Source organism: Arachis ipaensis, chromosome B08, assembly GCF_000816755.2.
Source record: "Arachis ipaensis cultivar K30076 chromosome B08, Araip1.1, whole genome shotgun sequence".
Lineage (NCBI taxonomy): Eukaryota > Viridiplantae > Streptophyta > Magnoliopsida > Fabales > Fabaceae > Arachis > Arachis ipaensis.
In genome coordinates this window covers 113,527,869-113,544,039 of record NC_029792.2, presented here as the reverse complement: position 1 = coordinate 113,544,039, position 16,171 = coordinate 113,527,869, and the positions used below count along the sequence as shown (strand labels likewise).

The window sequence follows — 16,171 nt, the reverse complement described above, 5'->3', positions numbered from 1 at the left end:
CCACAAAATACTGTATTTATTATTTTGGTTTTTCATAAAAAAAATTCAATTAAGACCTAAATCCAGAGAAAAAAAATGGCCTGGCCCAAAAACTTAAATCCATTACAGAAAAAAAAAAAAACAAAAACAGCCCATCATTATCATTCATCATTAATACCTAATCAACTTTACATTATTAAATTATTAAAAAAATTAATTCATTGCAGTGGGGTCCACATATCAGCTTTTGTCTCCCACTATACTTATAATTGTACTCTCTCTCTCTAGACACTTGTTTTACTCAAAACATGACAACACATTTCTACACATATAGAAGAAATCTTTCTTCTACATGGTAGAATTCACCATAAATTAAAGGGCATGATCCTTTATATTACAACCCACAAGTATTAATTGTTTTATCACACGCGCTTACACTATGTTTGGTTTAAGGGAAAATAAGAGGAAAGAAAAGTGGTGGAAGGAAAATGAGTGAAAAATTTTATTTTCTTTTGTTTGGATACCAAAGAAAATAGGAAGGAAAGAAAATTTGGTGGGTCCCACAAAAATTTTTTTCCATCCATTAGAGGCAAGAAAACAAGAAAGAAAATGTTACTTTTGGTGTATTTACAATACTACCCCTAATTCTATTATTATTATTAATTATTAATATAAATTTAGTTTTAATAGTTTTAATACATTATTATAATAAAATTTACATTTAAACATTATATATGTATTAGATAAATAATTTATAAAATTATAATATTTTATAATATTCATAAAATACAATAAAACATAAATAAATAAAAATATTTATACTTTATTTTATTATAAGGGCATTAATGTAATTTTATACCATTATGATTTTCTTTCTTCTCACTTTTCTTCTCATCCAAATAAAAGAAATTTCTCTCTCTATTTTCTTTCCATTCATTTTCTCTTCATCCAAACAACACACATATTAAATTTATAGTTATATTTTTATATTTTTTTAATTAAATTTTTAAATTTTTTTAATTTTTTTAATTAAGTCCCTATTAATAGCAGAAATTAAAAAAAAAACATTTACAAACTCTAAAATTACTATTATACCCAATATTTTCACTTTATGTAACTTAGTACTCACCTAATCTTAATCTCCTTCACTGTTTTTCTCTTTTTTTTTCTACTTCTATAAGAAAGTAAAATACATATTCAATAATATTAATGAGGGGGACATCAATAATATTAGGATAAAATATTATTTTAATTCTTAATATTTAGATTGAATTTTAATTTCATTTTTAATGTTTTAAATATTCTATTTTGGTCTTAAAAACTTTCAAACTTTCTATTTCAATTCCATAAAAAATCCAAACGAATTTAATGTTATCCCACCATTAAATTTGACACAAACAATTCATATCTTCAAGAGTCAATAGTATTCGATTTCACTATATAAGTAAAATTGATCTCCCAACGATTACTAATATAAAGTTTTTTCTTTGATTTTGGAACATTGATAATTGATTGTTAAAATTTGAAGTTTTGTATAAAAAAGAAGTTGAGGAGAAAAAGTATTACAAGAAAGTTTTAGTTATATTTTTTTAAAACATAAAAGAAGATATGACTTAACTAGTAATGTTATCAATGTCCATGGCGCTTATTCCATTAACTATTAATGTCAAATTTAACAGTAAGATAACATTAAACCTGTTTAAAATCTTTTAAAATAAAAACAAGACGTTTGAAATGTTAGGAACTAAATTAAAATTTAACCAAAACTTACCCATAATATTATTACCAAGATACATGAAAATAAGTAAATCAGAAACAGATTTTGGTTTTCAAGGGTGAACTTTAATCTCCAAACTCCAATGTATATGTAGCCACATTGTCAAATTCATTACATTAACTCGTCATTTTGTCCAGTCATTTAGATTGTCTTTGCCATAAATGACTTTACCTTCTCAAGAGTTAGTAGCAGTAGTGGCGCCATCTTGATGCGGACCACCTGGATGAAGAAAGTGGAAAAGCGCCTAAAATCTTCGCTGGATACTCCGATTGCCCTTGGCTCTCAATAAGAAAAGCCAAGTCAACTATCAAGCTCGACAGTATTTCAACATCTATTTTATATTAGTAACTAATTTTAGTGACTAATTTTAATGTATATTATAACACTCTAATTAACCTAAATCTTACCTCATGTCACAAAACAAAGGTTAATTAGAGGGCACGACAATCCTAAGGCTTATACATAAAATATATATATAGAAGGAATAATAATTCTAGAAGTCCGATGAAAAAATAACCTCAAAATAGAGTTACAAAAGCGCGCGAAATATTTTAACGAAGCTACAAACTTAAGGCACAATATAAGGGTATAAAATAACAAAATATAAGTATATAAGAGAATATAATAGTAATAAGGAACTAGTCTCAACCCGCGGAGTTTAGGCCGACTAGTGTTATACAGACATACTGAATTTGTTATAGTTTTAAAGTTAAAACAACATATACGGAATATCTCTCATAAAGTAAGCCTCTAAGGCAAATAAAATACAAAAGTGAGAGAATTAATAAAAATAATCAAAAGACTCCAAAACAAGATAAAGGTCCTCCGCTCTGTCACCATCAAGCAACTCACCAAGGTGGGTTGCGACCTGCATCTGAAAAACAACAACAGAGTATGGAATGAGAACCGGAGGTTCTTAGTATGGTAACAATGCCCAATGATGTAAGATATAAGACTCCTGGACGCCAGAGGCAATCCTAGAGCTTCATACCCATCATGAGATTCAAGCTTAAACCATAAGTAAACTTTAAAACATACTTTAAAACCATAAAGAAAAAGGGGTAATCTAACCTAAGGGATTTCTAGCTATCAGTTCACCGCTGTCCCACAACCTTCACCAACCTAATCGCCATGCGATCCCATCGCCACCGCCTTCCGAACCTCCTCAATCCCAGTAGAAAACACAAGTAATAACAATGCAAGTAAAGCACAAGTATAGCATTTATATCAAGAAATTCAGGAAGCAATTACTCATGTTATACAATTAAGCAAGCAATTCAAGTCGGCAAAGCAAGCAAACAGATAGAAGATGCACATGATGAATGCCTGTCCTATTTGGCTGTGATATCACATCGTCAATTCAACTGCCAACCCAACACATCTCCATGGAGATGTTGCCCTTCGGTCTCATTATTGGAACCCCGAGATATCGTGCCCGGATCACGGTCCAGGATGTCAGTGCCTGCACACAACAGTGATTCCGAAGGGATGCGAGCGAGATACTCTTGCCATGAACTTCACATCTCAACGTAAGCGGGACTAACCACCGCCCTTACGCCGCCGCCGCCGCTGCGACCTCGACAGGCGGGATCCAACCGCCGTCCCTGCTAGGCGCATAGCGTTCAACAAATCTCAGTTTTAAAAAAAAATGTTACAGCAGTGGTTTCAAAAATTATTTTATTCAGTACTCAGTAGTTCACCACTTCCACAATTCATTATCAGTAATCACCAATACAATACTCCGCCTTCTCACTCAACCAAATCCGTCCTCAGTACTCAGAAACCTAAGCCTCCATTTTCTAAACATTTTTGCCATAAAATACCTAATTAATTTCACCTAGAGCCTTCTCTACGTTTTAACGCCTAAAAACAAGCTAAAGAGTCTTATATAATTGTCACGGAAGTTTACAAGTTTGCCGGGAATGTAAAACAGTTAAAAACAATATGTTTATCGAAAAACAGGGCAGTGTGTGTACGCATAGGTTTGTGCGTACGCATGCCCAGAAGGATTTTCAAGAAGTGTGCGTACGCATAGAGGTGTACGTACGCACAGTAAGTAAAAGTTTCCATTCTGCGTACACACACAGATGCGTGCGAACGCCCTCAACAGAATGTACCTTCCAGCGTGTGCGTGCGCACGAGGTTGTGCATACGCACAACTTGCAAAATCTGTAGGGTGTGCGTGCGCACCAGAGTGTGCTAGCACTCCCATCAGTAGGCATCTCCCTGTGTGTGCTTACGCACGGTTTCAAAAATTCACAAGGTGTGCATGCACACAAGGCTGTGCATACGCACAAGTCAAAAATAGCCACTGATCAAAGCACGCGCACAAAGTTCACCAAAAATCAATTTTTACCAAAGTTCACTAAGTTCTCAAAACTTCAAAATTCACAACCAAACCAATTCCAAGCCATAAAACACAACTAAATGCTATACTTTACCTTGCCATCCCAAGTCAACTAACTCAACACCTATATCAATCAATTCCACCACTGAAACCCCACAATTTCATAATTTGCACCTCAACATTCAATATTAAACACTAGCACCAAAATCTCACTACTCATAAGCTTCATCTATCACACCTCATCATAATTTTCATCTCAACACATCAAAACCATCATAAGCATTAACATCACCACACATTATCAATTTTAACAACATCATCAAGCATTATCCAATCCCACAATCAATTCAATCTAACCTATCCTATGGGTCACTAGCCTAAGTGTCCAAAAATATTATATATTACATAGAAAAAACCGAAATCATACCTTGGCCGATTCCCAATATGTGCTATACACCAAGATTTGATTCCAACAAGCTTTCAACCACAACCAAGCCTCCAACTCAAATCCCAAGGCTCCCAATTTCACAATAATCAAGTTATATACACACAATTTATAACTAATCAACATAGGGTTCATCGTAATCACAATTTCACAAAGATAAAGAGTTTTCTTACCTTTTTCGATGGTGTTTGGGGTACAAACCACTAATATTTCAACCTTAGATACCACCTAAACAATCAAAACACAAAAATTCACTCAAAACCAAAATCCGCATTTTCGAATTTCTTAGGACTGTGGGAAGGAAGGAAAATTTCAAAATCTTATCTATGAAAGTTAGATGAAAGTAACGGGCTCGGCAAGAGCTTCGCGTAGCTGCTAATTGCACGCGAATCGGAGCACCGTAGCTTGAGTTATGTCCACCGGAAGTGAGGAGTGAATAGTGTTTTCAAACCCTTGCTCTCTCCTCTCTCAATCAACGTTGCTGCTGCTTGTTGTGTTTGAAGGTGGCTGAAATGTCCACTTAATGCACTTATATATTGTTGGGCTTGCGTCGAATTTGGGTCCGGTCCAATCTGTTAGCACTTTTGGTCCGTTTGGCCCAATTTTGGACCAAATCTTTTAAATTAGTACCCGGTTTTCAACTTTAATTATTTTTCTAAGTTTTCCTATAGTTTTTATTATTCTCGCACAGTACCGGACAGATTTAAGCCGGTACTGCCGGTTAATTTATCGGTATGCGTTTTTACACAATTTTCCGAAGAAAATTACATTTTCCAACTCAGAAAAATCTACTAAGTCCAAATATCATATTTATATTTTCTAATTAATATTCTAAAATTTTTGAACCTATTTTGAGTAATTAAATTATTATTTTACGTTAATTAATCGGTTAATTAATTTGCGATTCTTACATATACAAATACGGTTGAAATTCAAACATAATATATTAAAAAATATTATTCATACATCAAACATTTTTGACATTGGTATAAAAATATGATTGTTACTAATTAATTTTGTATCTAAATTATTTTTATTATAAAAGGTGTATTCAAATTTTGAGTAACGTTGATTCTAGTTCTTGTAGGACACTTTATCAGATGAAAAAAAGAAAGAAAATGACAATTAAAGACACCATATTAGACTAGAGACAAACAGTGCTACGATGATGTCCTTTCATGCTGAAGCAACGTGGAGTACATGGTTATTGGACGTGTGTAAAGTTATTTCCCAAGAAACAATAAGTCTGACGAAGCAAAGACAGTAGGCTTTAACATGTAAAACTGATTAATAAGATAAGTACTACATTATGTTAATTAATGTGGTTAAATGTTTGGGCCATTTTTATTTTAAGCCCAATAAAATTTTTTAAAATTGGGTTATTCATTCAACAAGAATAGATTGTGATGCTGTATCCCTCTCTAGGCTTAGTCCCAATAATAATAATAATAATAATAATATGTGAAAGAAATGTTGGAGCCTTGGAGGAACTAGGGTAACCCAGACACCGTAAAGAAGTGTGTCTTGTGTTGTGTGTTACATTTTGGTTAATCAAATGCATATCCTAAGGGATTTTTTTTATTTATAAAATAAAAAAAAAAGTATTATTTTTTCCAACATGATTTCTAAACTTTAATTCTCCAAATACGATTTTTTTTTTTTGGCATTTAAGCAAGTTCACCGAATCCCTGGAAAACTCTATAAAAATTGGCAAGTTCGCCTAATCCCGCGGTGAATTCCGTTTTAAGTTTTTTCAATTCCACTTTTTAATCCATTATCACCATCTCCAGATAATATATACATCTACAAACAGTATATAAGAATACACAAAAATACACGGACAACAAGCATGACTTCTTCAAGGATTTTTTAATTATAAATTAAAAAAAATAACTCATACTTAACAATGGCAACTATTGTTATCATCTCTAAAAATACGTAGATACTTTTTCATCATTCCTAGTTGGTTTAATAAACATCTACTTACATTTTAATTGAAACAATTCTTTCTTTAAATCAAAGTTATCATTTTCTAATTTTTTAAATTCTTAAATCTTATCAATTTTCAAATTATCAAAATTACACTGACTCTGAACAACATTCTAAATTCTATTTATAATTTCCCTGACTAAGTTTTTTTTGTTACATATTTTTTTTTCTTTTTTTTTTTGGAATTGGGTTATATGTTTTCCTTCCTAAGTTACCAATTACTAGCGACTATCATTGTATTTTTGTTTTCTACTTTTATAATTATCAATCTTTTTCACCAAAATTTTTCTTCTCTATCCAACTTACGAAAATTTTAACTCATAATTTTAACGACCGAAAAACCGAACCAAAAAGCCCATCCCACATCATAACAAAACCCATATGCTGGGCCTACACCAAAAATCCCAACATCATAATCATTATCATTAGGGATGAATAACTCTAACCAAATAAATCCCCTTCTCTAACACGGACTGCATATCCTCTGATTCTACATAGCCTATGTCTCTATTTCAGGAACAACGTTACACGTTTCACAAATATAGCTCCTCCACGTCGTTTCAGCAGCTGAAGAAGAATAACCTCTTCATCATGGTAGCATTGGCCTTCTTTTTTAGCCATAGCAATAGCATGAGGCCAATGCTACCATGATGAAGAGGTTACTCTTCTTCAGCTGCTGAAACGACGTGAGGGAGCTATATTTGCGAAACGTGTAACGTTGTTCCTGAAATGGAGACATAGGCTGTGTAAAGTTAGAGGATATGCAGTCCGTGTTAGAGAAGGGGATTTATTTGGTTAGAGTTATTCATCTCTAATAATGATGATTATGATGTTGGAGTTTTTGGTGTAGGCCCAGCATATGAGTTTTGTTATGATGTGGGATGGGCTTTTTGGTTCGATTTTTCGGTCGTTAAAATTATGAGTTAAAGTTTTTGTGAGTTGAATAGAGAAAAAAACTTTTGGTGAAAAAGATTGATAATTATAAAAGTAGAAAAAAAATACAATGGTAGTCGCTAGTAATTGGTAACTTAGGAAGGAAAATATATAACCCAATTCCAAAAAAATGAAAAAAAATATGTAACAAAAAAACTTGGTCAGAAAAATTATAAATAGAATTTAGAATGTTGTTCAGAGTCAGTGTAATTTTGATAATTTGAAAATTGATAAGATTTAAGAATTTAAAAAATTAGAAAATGATAACTTTGATTTAAAGAAAGAATTGTTTCAATTAAAATGTAAGTAGATGTTTATTAAACCAACTAGGAATGATGAAAAAGTATCTACGTATTTTTAGAGACGATAACAATAGTTGTCATTGTTAAATATGAGTTATTTTTTTAATTTATAATTAAAAAAATCTTTGAAGAAGTCATGCTTGTTGTCCGTGTATTTTTGTGTATTCTTATATACTATTTGTAGATGTATATATTATCTGGAGATGGTGATAATGGATTAAAAAGCGGAATTGAAAAAACTTAAAACAGAATTTGCCGCGGGATTAGGCGAACTATATAAAATTTATAGAGTTTGCCGCAGATTAGGCGAACTTGCCAATTTTTATAGAGTTTGTCGGGGGTTCGGCGAACTTGCTTAAATGCCAAAAAAAAAATCGTATTTGGAAAATTAAAGTATGTTGGAAAAAATAATACTTTTTTTTATTTTATAAATAAAAAAAATCCCTTAAGATATGTATTTGATTAACCAAAATATAACGCACAACATAAGACACACTTCTTTACAGCGTTGTACACGTGACTCATTAAAATTCTTAAATAATTTAGGTGTAATGGTGACTAGCGTGTGAATTTTTAAGTGTATTTTTGTCTATTCTTCTTATAAAATAAATTATTAAACTCAAATTAAAAAAATATTTTAATTATCCTTTTCAATTTTTTATTTAAAAAATTATCCTTTTCAAATAAAATAGAATATAACTAACCTTAACTAAAAAAATTAATTCTAGTTTAAATAGAATTAGATTCCTTCGAATTTTGAATGTCAACTTTATAAAGTCTCTTATAGATTTAAGTAATAAAAAATATATATTTATTTTTTATTTCATCCAAATATAATTTATGGAAGAAGATTTTTTTTTTATGATTTAGGACCATTTATTATAAACCATAATAAAATCATATTAGGAAATAAGAAAAATAGAATCTAACCTAACCACTATCCCAGCTGGTTTTGTTTTTCTGCCCCTGAATTATTAAAACAGTGTGCTAAAAGGGTTATAAAACTCACCATCTTCGTCCCTAAAATTTTATCACTGTTAGATCAAAAAATAAACTCAAATCACGTTTGCAATCAAAATATACCTTAGTTATTTCTTACGATTTACATCATTGTGCGAATTTTCACAAGGTACTTTAATCGTATTGAATTTCTTTCATGGCGTAGATTCATGAGTTTTTTTTCCAGGATTTTTAAACGATATTTTTTATCCTTGTTAATTGATTTATATAAAAAATATATTAGGTGATTCACTCCATATAAATTTTTATTGAATTTAACCTAATCATTATTCCTGTTTTTGTTTTTCTGTCGCTAAATTATTAAATCAGTGTGCCAAAAAGGTTTTAAAATCCACCATTTTTGCCTATAAAATTTCATCACGGTTAGGTAAAAAAATTCAAACTGAAATCACGTTTACAGTCAAAATATATCTTAAGCATTTCTTACAATTTGTATCATTGTGCGAATTTTTACAAGATACTTTAATTTTATTGAATTTTTTTCATGGTTTAGATTCATGAGTTTGATTTTTTTTTTTTCTAGATTTTTAAAGAATATTTCTTATCCTTATTAATTGATTCATATAAAAAATATACATTAATTGATTCACTCCATATAAATTTTCATTGAATCTAACCTAATCACTATCTCTTTTTTGTTTTTCACCACTGAATTCTGCCAAAAGGGTTTTAAAACCTACCATTTTTGCCTTTAAAATTTCATCACTGTTGGGTCAAAAGAATCAAACTCAAATCATATTTACAGTCAAAATATATCCTAGCTATTTCTTACGATTTGCATCGTCGTGTGAATTTTCACAAGGTACTTTAATCTTATTGAATTTCTTTCATGGTTTAGATTCTTGAGTTTAATTTTTTTTTCTTTCTGATTTTTTAAAGGATATTTCTCATCTTTATTAATTGATTGATGAAAAAAATATTAACTAATTCACTCCATATATATTTTCATTAAATCTAATCTAAGCAATATCTCTGTTTTTGGTTTTTCGCTACTATCGCGTGCTAAAAGGATTTTAAAACCCACCATTTTCGCCTCTAAAATTTTATCACTGCTGGGTCAAAAAAATCAAACTCAAATCATGTTTACAGTCAAAATATATCTTAGTTATTTCTTACGATTTACATCGTTGTGTGAATTTTCACAAGGTACCTTAATCTTATTGAATTTCTTTCATGGTCTTCATTCATGAGTTCGATTTTTTTTTCTTTCTGATTTTTTAAAGGATATTTCTTATCCTTATTAATTGATTCATATAAAAAAATATATTAATTGATTTACTCCATATAAATTTTCATTAAATCTAACCTAATCACTATCCCTGTTTTGTTTTTCCGCCGTTGAATTATCAAATCAGCGTGCCAAAAGGGTTTTAAAACCCACCGTTTTCGCCTCTATAATTTCATCATTGCAGGGTCAAAAAAATCAAACTCAAATCACGTTTACGGTTAGCCATTTCTTACGATTTGCATCATTGTGTGAATTTTCATAAGTTACCTTAATCTTATTGAATTTCTTTCATAGCTTTTATTTATGAGTCGATTTATTTTCTTTTTGGGTTTTAAAAGGATATTTCTTATCCTTATTAATTGATTCATATAAAAAATATATTAATTAATTGATTCACTCCATATAAATTTTCATCAAATCTAACCTAATCACTATTCCTGGTTTTGTTTTTTCGACGCTGAATTTTTTTTTTTTTTTTTTTTTTTTTTTTTTTTTTTTTTTTTTTTTTTTTTTTTATAGTAAAAATACTGAGTAATCACCTTTCTAAAAGACTCAATTTGTTTTCACTACAAATTGTCTCCTTCTGATGAGTAGAATTTCGGTATTCTCTATCGGCCATCTTTGTTGGTTGATCATGATTTGTTGAAAAAAAAAATCCTTAAGCAATATAAATTGCCTAGTTCACAAATTTATGTTAGTTTTATGTCTATTTTGATGACGATACCCTTTGTGGTGTTTGAATTTCATTAAGAGTTTTATCAAAGACCAAAAAATTTTGAGCCTGCAGTTGTAAAAAGCTAAGACACCTCTTGAATAGGAATTTATAGATATGCTTGCTACTTATATTTTAGCTAGAGTAATCCGTAGTTGTATATAATTTTTTTTCGTGATCTTGTTAATATGTTGATTTGATAGGAAGAAGTTTTGATGAAAGAAGTGGACCAATTGAACGATTGAAATTGTCTAAAATGCTGACACAAATGTGACCACAACATTTGCTTGAAAGACACTTGTTCCAAGTTATTCACATTTATTAATTTATTTACTAGAGGATTTATTTTATGCACCAATATACTGCAAATAGTTTTAAAATTTTGAGTAATATTGATGCTAGTTCTTGTAGGAAACCTTGCCAAATGAAAAAAGGGAAGAAAATAACAAAGAAAGACACCACATCAACTGAGAAACAACAAGAAAAGTTACGTCCTGAAATCTCCAAGAGGGAGAAGAAAATGAAGACAAATAATAAAAGCGCTCTTGCAAAGAAAAAACCTCATTGGTCTTCAAAGTTTCCATCTCTCTGCCACTTCAATGAAAGTAATAACAATGTTGAAGGTGAAACCAGCAATTTGCCTCCAAACACCGAGTCAAAAGATATATTGGATTCAAAGTGTGAAGGAGACGGAAAATTACAAAAAGACTGATAACTAGGAGAGGGATGACAAGGAAATATAACTTATCAATCTTTTCTCTCTTCGTATTTTTTCTTGTAGTTTGAAATCTTTACATAATTATTCTATCCATATTTCCAACTAATGGTGAGATGATGTTCAAACAAAATTTGTGGCGAATAATTATAATTTCTATGCTACAATTGTAGGAAGAAAGGTCACTTTAAATTTGACTGTCCTAAAATATCAGACTCCACAAATCTATAGCATAGCAAGACTGTGCAAATAACATCTTTGCACATTTATCCTAATAGTGAACTACCTCTCAAATTACATAAGAGTTGAACTTAAATATTTTAAGTTGAACCAGTATTTATCGTCTACGCACTTCCTTTCTGAACTCTTATCTCAGATTCTATTTTAAACGAACTTAAAAACAGGCTCATAACCTGAACAAACTGACATATATTTCCACTGCATATAAGTCAAAGACTTGAGATGGTTTCTAAGTTCATTTTCAAATAGAAAGATTTAAAGCACGATTAAATTCTCCATCTCGTACAATTTTTGCAGCTTCATCCCTCAAGTTGAGTTTTTCTAGTCATCTTTGTCTTCTTCATACAATTTCTCATCAAGCTAGTGTTCTGTGCCTCTATGTTTCTCACTCTCTCAGCCTCTGATTTACTTTTCTTTTGTGGTCCAATTCTCATTAGACTCACTCCAACTCTCCTTCAAACAAAACTTAGTGGCCCAGAGAAGCTTTGTTCATCATCCTCATCAGATTCAACTTGCAAAGTCTTCACATTTGAATTGGGTTGTCTGGGTTACATAATAGATAATACACCCTGCTTCATCACTTATATATCGTATGGGATTTATGTTGGGTATTCAACATACAGGAGTTCCACCATTTCTATTCTTTGATATAGAGGAAGCACACTGAACCATACCTTGTGAATCCCACTTATTTAACCGTCACCATAAAAATCCTCCCTCCAATCTTCAACCATACATCCCCTTGTATTTTTCTTATCAAACACATATCTATAAGAACATTTTCCTGAGCTAAAAGAGTAATAATCTTCCTATGTTATACATTCTAGCCAGACTCTTATACAAGCATAAACATAAACACTAATTGTTCTTTCTTCTTCCTAGACAGATCAATATCATTTATTCTCCCTGTCAAACAGAACAGATTGAACATCTCCTTCTTGGAGATATTCCGCACCAAAATCCCAACATGATGAAAGATTAATGTTCTACCCTTTTAAAACTGATCTACAAATTCTTTGAATTAGAAAGGCAATGGCAAATTGATAGCTACAAGGGTGAACCAGCATTACATATTTGCGATATAAGTAACACTTACCTGTGTATCATGGACAAGGATACCATCAATTCTTCCTTATTTTGAAACAAAATATGCAAATGTCAGAGAATAAGCATTGCCTAATTATACTTCATTTTCAAGTTGCTATTCTTTTAACAAAGTTAAATCTCACCTTCAAATTTAAAACACAAATACTGGAGAGTGAGCATTGCCTAATGAATTCAAAAAGGATGCATAAAAAAGAAAACCATCCAATTTAACAGTGTGATTTTATAAATCAACAGAGAGTGTTATTTTACCCAACCCACGGACAAAACCCATTCGTGCTTCAAAAAATTTCAGATTTATGAAACCAGATCGTTTTTCTTTTAATTCTCAAAATATCCAAATTCATAAATCTCAAACAAAAGTTTATTTTTTTATTTTATATTTATTATATTTCTTTATTTATTTATTTTACAACACACGTTATCAACACGGGATTCTGATAAAAATTTAAAAAGACTTAAGATAATAAATTTTCATTATATTGAAACTCTCTCATCTTAAATTTAATGTTCTTAATATATCTGAAAACAACTATTTATCATGGATACTAGATGCCAAAATACATATTGATTTAATTGTAGTAGTTCCAATTGCTTAGCCTGTCTCACGGAGTTCGAGAAGTATTTCTTGTAAAATTCCTCTCTGAACCTCTCCCAGGTGATAACCTCATCTCCATTCCGTTGTTGCAGCATACGGTGAGCTCTTTGCCACCAATGTTGTGCTTCCCCATTAAACTGATATGCAGCAAATTTACTAACTAATTTTCTGGTATATGTTGTGCTTGCATTACCCTTTCTATCGCCTCGAACCAGTTATCGGCTTCCATAGGATTAGTTGAACCCTTGAAAATTGGGGGGATTGACCTTAGAAAGGTTGCCAGTGTCATCGGACCTCCTTCAGCTGAGTTTTCTCCAGCTCCGCTACCATTGCCATTCATTCACTCCATGGCCTGGTTAGTAGCCGCAATATCCGCGTGCATAGCGTTCACAAGAGTGGTCATAGCAGCCAAGAGCGTGGCTTGGTTATCCATCGTTGCATCTCCCTCATTCTCTCCCTGCATACGGGTTCGACCACGTCTACAAGTCGTCATTCGAATCCTATCCACATCAAACAAGTGATATCAAGGTGATCAGTCTTAATATCTCAAGTTAAGTGTTTCAAATTCCCAAAAGTATACTCATGAACTTCATGCTAAACATATCAATTAGATATTCTAAATAGTACAGACACAATTCAAAGTATGCATTGAAGCATAAGCAATCCATTCCTCAAACTCACGAGGACGAACTGTTCTGATACCATAATATCATATCTAAATTTTTAAATTATGATTCTAAATTTTTTTACCCCCGACGGATCATGTTTGATTAATTATGTATTTAATTTTTGTTAAATCGGGGTTTACAAGTGTTTTAGATGAATCCTAGGCTTGAATATAAGATTTGGTATGTGAGATTGTTGGAAATATTTTGTGCAGAAATCTGCATAATTGGCAGCAGAACGAATGACTTTTTCGGAGCAGTCCAGACCTAATTTTTACATGAAATTATTTTTCTGTAAAACTTTAGTGTGTCTTGAATATTCCATAAAAAGTTCAGGGAATTTGGCCAAGTGGTTTGGAAGATATGATTTTTGAAGTTTAGTGGTTGCTGCAGATTTTTCTGGTTTTCTGGTTCTGCAGTACCAACTTCCAGATGCTATAACTTTTAATTTAAACAGAATTTTGAGTTGATTTCAAAAGGATTTTAAAGATCTATTAGTCTATTTTAAGTGAGTACAAGTTTCATGTTCATATCTATTTTTTAGACTTAGATAAGTCACTTGGAAGGTCGGTTGTTTGCTGGAAACTCTGAACTGGTTTATGAAAATAGAGCTCCACTTCCAATTGATAATTAATTAATCAAATGAAGTGATATGAACCTAAAACTTGTGGATTCTGAAACTTAGGTATGTTTACTGTAATCTCACCAAAATTTAGAAGTAATGGATTAGAATTGAATTTATTATAGATTTATCAAAACTAGGGCTGCTTGCTGTATTTTTTCTGAATTCTCTTTAGTGCAACAGCAAATTTTATTAAGTTGGCTATCTAATTCAATTCTAATCTAAACGTGGTAAAACTTGGCTTAGACCCAAAGGATATGTCCAAATTTGGTAGAATGTATGAACTTAGTTAATCAAAGGTGTGTAAGTTATCCCTAGGATACATTTAAAGTTAAATGGTGATGCGGAGGTATGCCTAGTTTCATGGTGATGTGGAGGTACACTTAGTTACTTGGTGATGCGGAGGTGTGCTTAGTTGTAAGGCGATGCGGAGGCATAATGGAAAGGAAAGAAAGTGAGAAATAAAGGATGGAAAAGATACTTAAAGGGAAAGAAAAAGAATGAGGAACTAGGAAAGAAAGTGTAATTGATATTGTATGTTCGAATGGGCCTTTGTGCCGAGTGCTAATGCGGAAGTGCCCGCCTAACTGATAGCCTAAGATTGCTAATGCGGGGATGTCCGCCTAACTGATAGCATATTGTATGGTTAAATGGGCCTTTATGCCAAACTGCTAATGCAAAAGTGTCCGCCTAACGGATAGCCTAAGGTTGCTAATGCGGGAATGTTCGCCTAACTGATAGTACTGTTTCTTACTGTGATGCACATTATGATGAGGCCTAACTGATACAGTAAAGGAACCATATTCGGGGTTCACTCCGAGTAACGTCGGGTTGCGGGTAGACAACCGACGCATGAGCTCATGGCCTGCGCTAGGAACAGGCATGCATCATTTTGTTTGCGCATTTACATTTGATTGTGTTTGCTTTATTTTGTTTATTTGTGATTGTGTTGTTGTTTTGGTGATGTTCCTGTGTGCTTGATGGATATTTTACTTGAGTTGTGGTCTTAATAATGTAGTTAGAAATGTTGTTTATGGATAAGAAATTGTTGATGTGAATGAGATTTTGTTTAGGTAACGTGATTTAAAGAAAGGAATTTAGAACTGTTTTAAGTGAAATTGTTTTTGTGATATGAATTAGCTATTTGTATTTACTCTATTTATTGCGGCGTTCACATTCCATACTGAGAACGCGTGGCTTTGTTCTCACCCCAAAATCTTCCACCCTTTCAGTGACACAGGTTCGGGAACTTAGTATGAACCGGCGGGCGATTATGAGTTTTATTTAAGTCTAGTTTATGTATTGAGTTATTTTCATAGAATTCCCTCGCTTTTGTTATTTAAGATTTTATTTTATACAGAGGGATATGAATTGTATCTAAGTTTCTTTTGAATTCTTTTGTATAATATTTATCATTATTAATAATTAAATGATTATTATTACCTGTGTGCTGTTTTTTATGAATGATTTTGATTGAAACAATATTTTCCGGCAT

General features: G+C 31.7%; 1 long non-coding RNA gene across 1 annotated transcript; it reads left to right on the top strand.

Annotated features, from left to right (window-relative positions):
- Positions 8,803 to 12,825, top strand: LOC110266029. The gene is made up of 2 exons (XR_002352881.1): positions 8,803 to 8,901; positions 11,144 to 12,825. It is a non-coding gene; the product is annotated as an uncharacterized LOC110266029 (long non-coding RNA).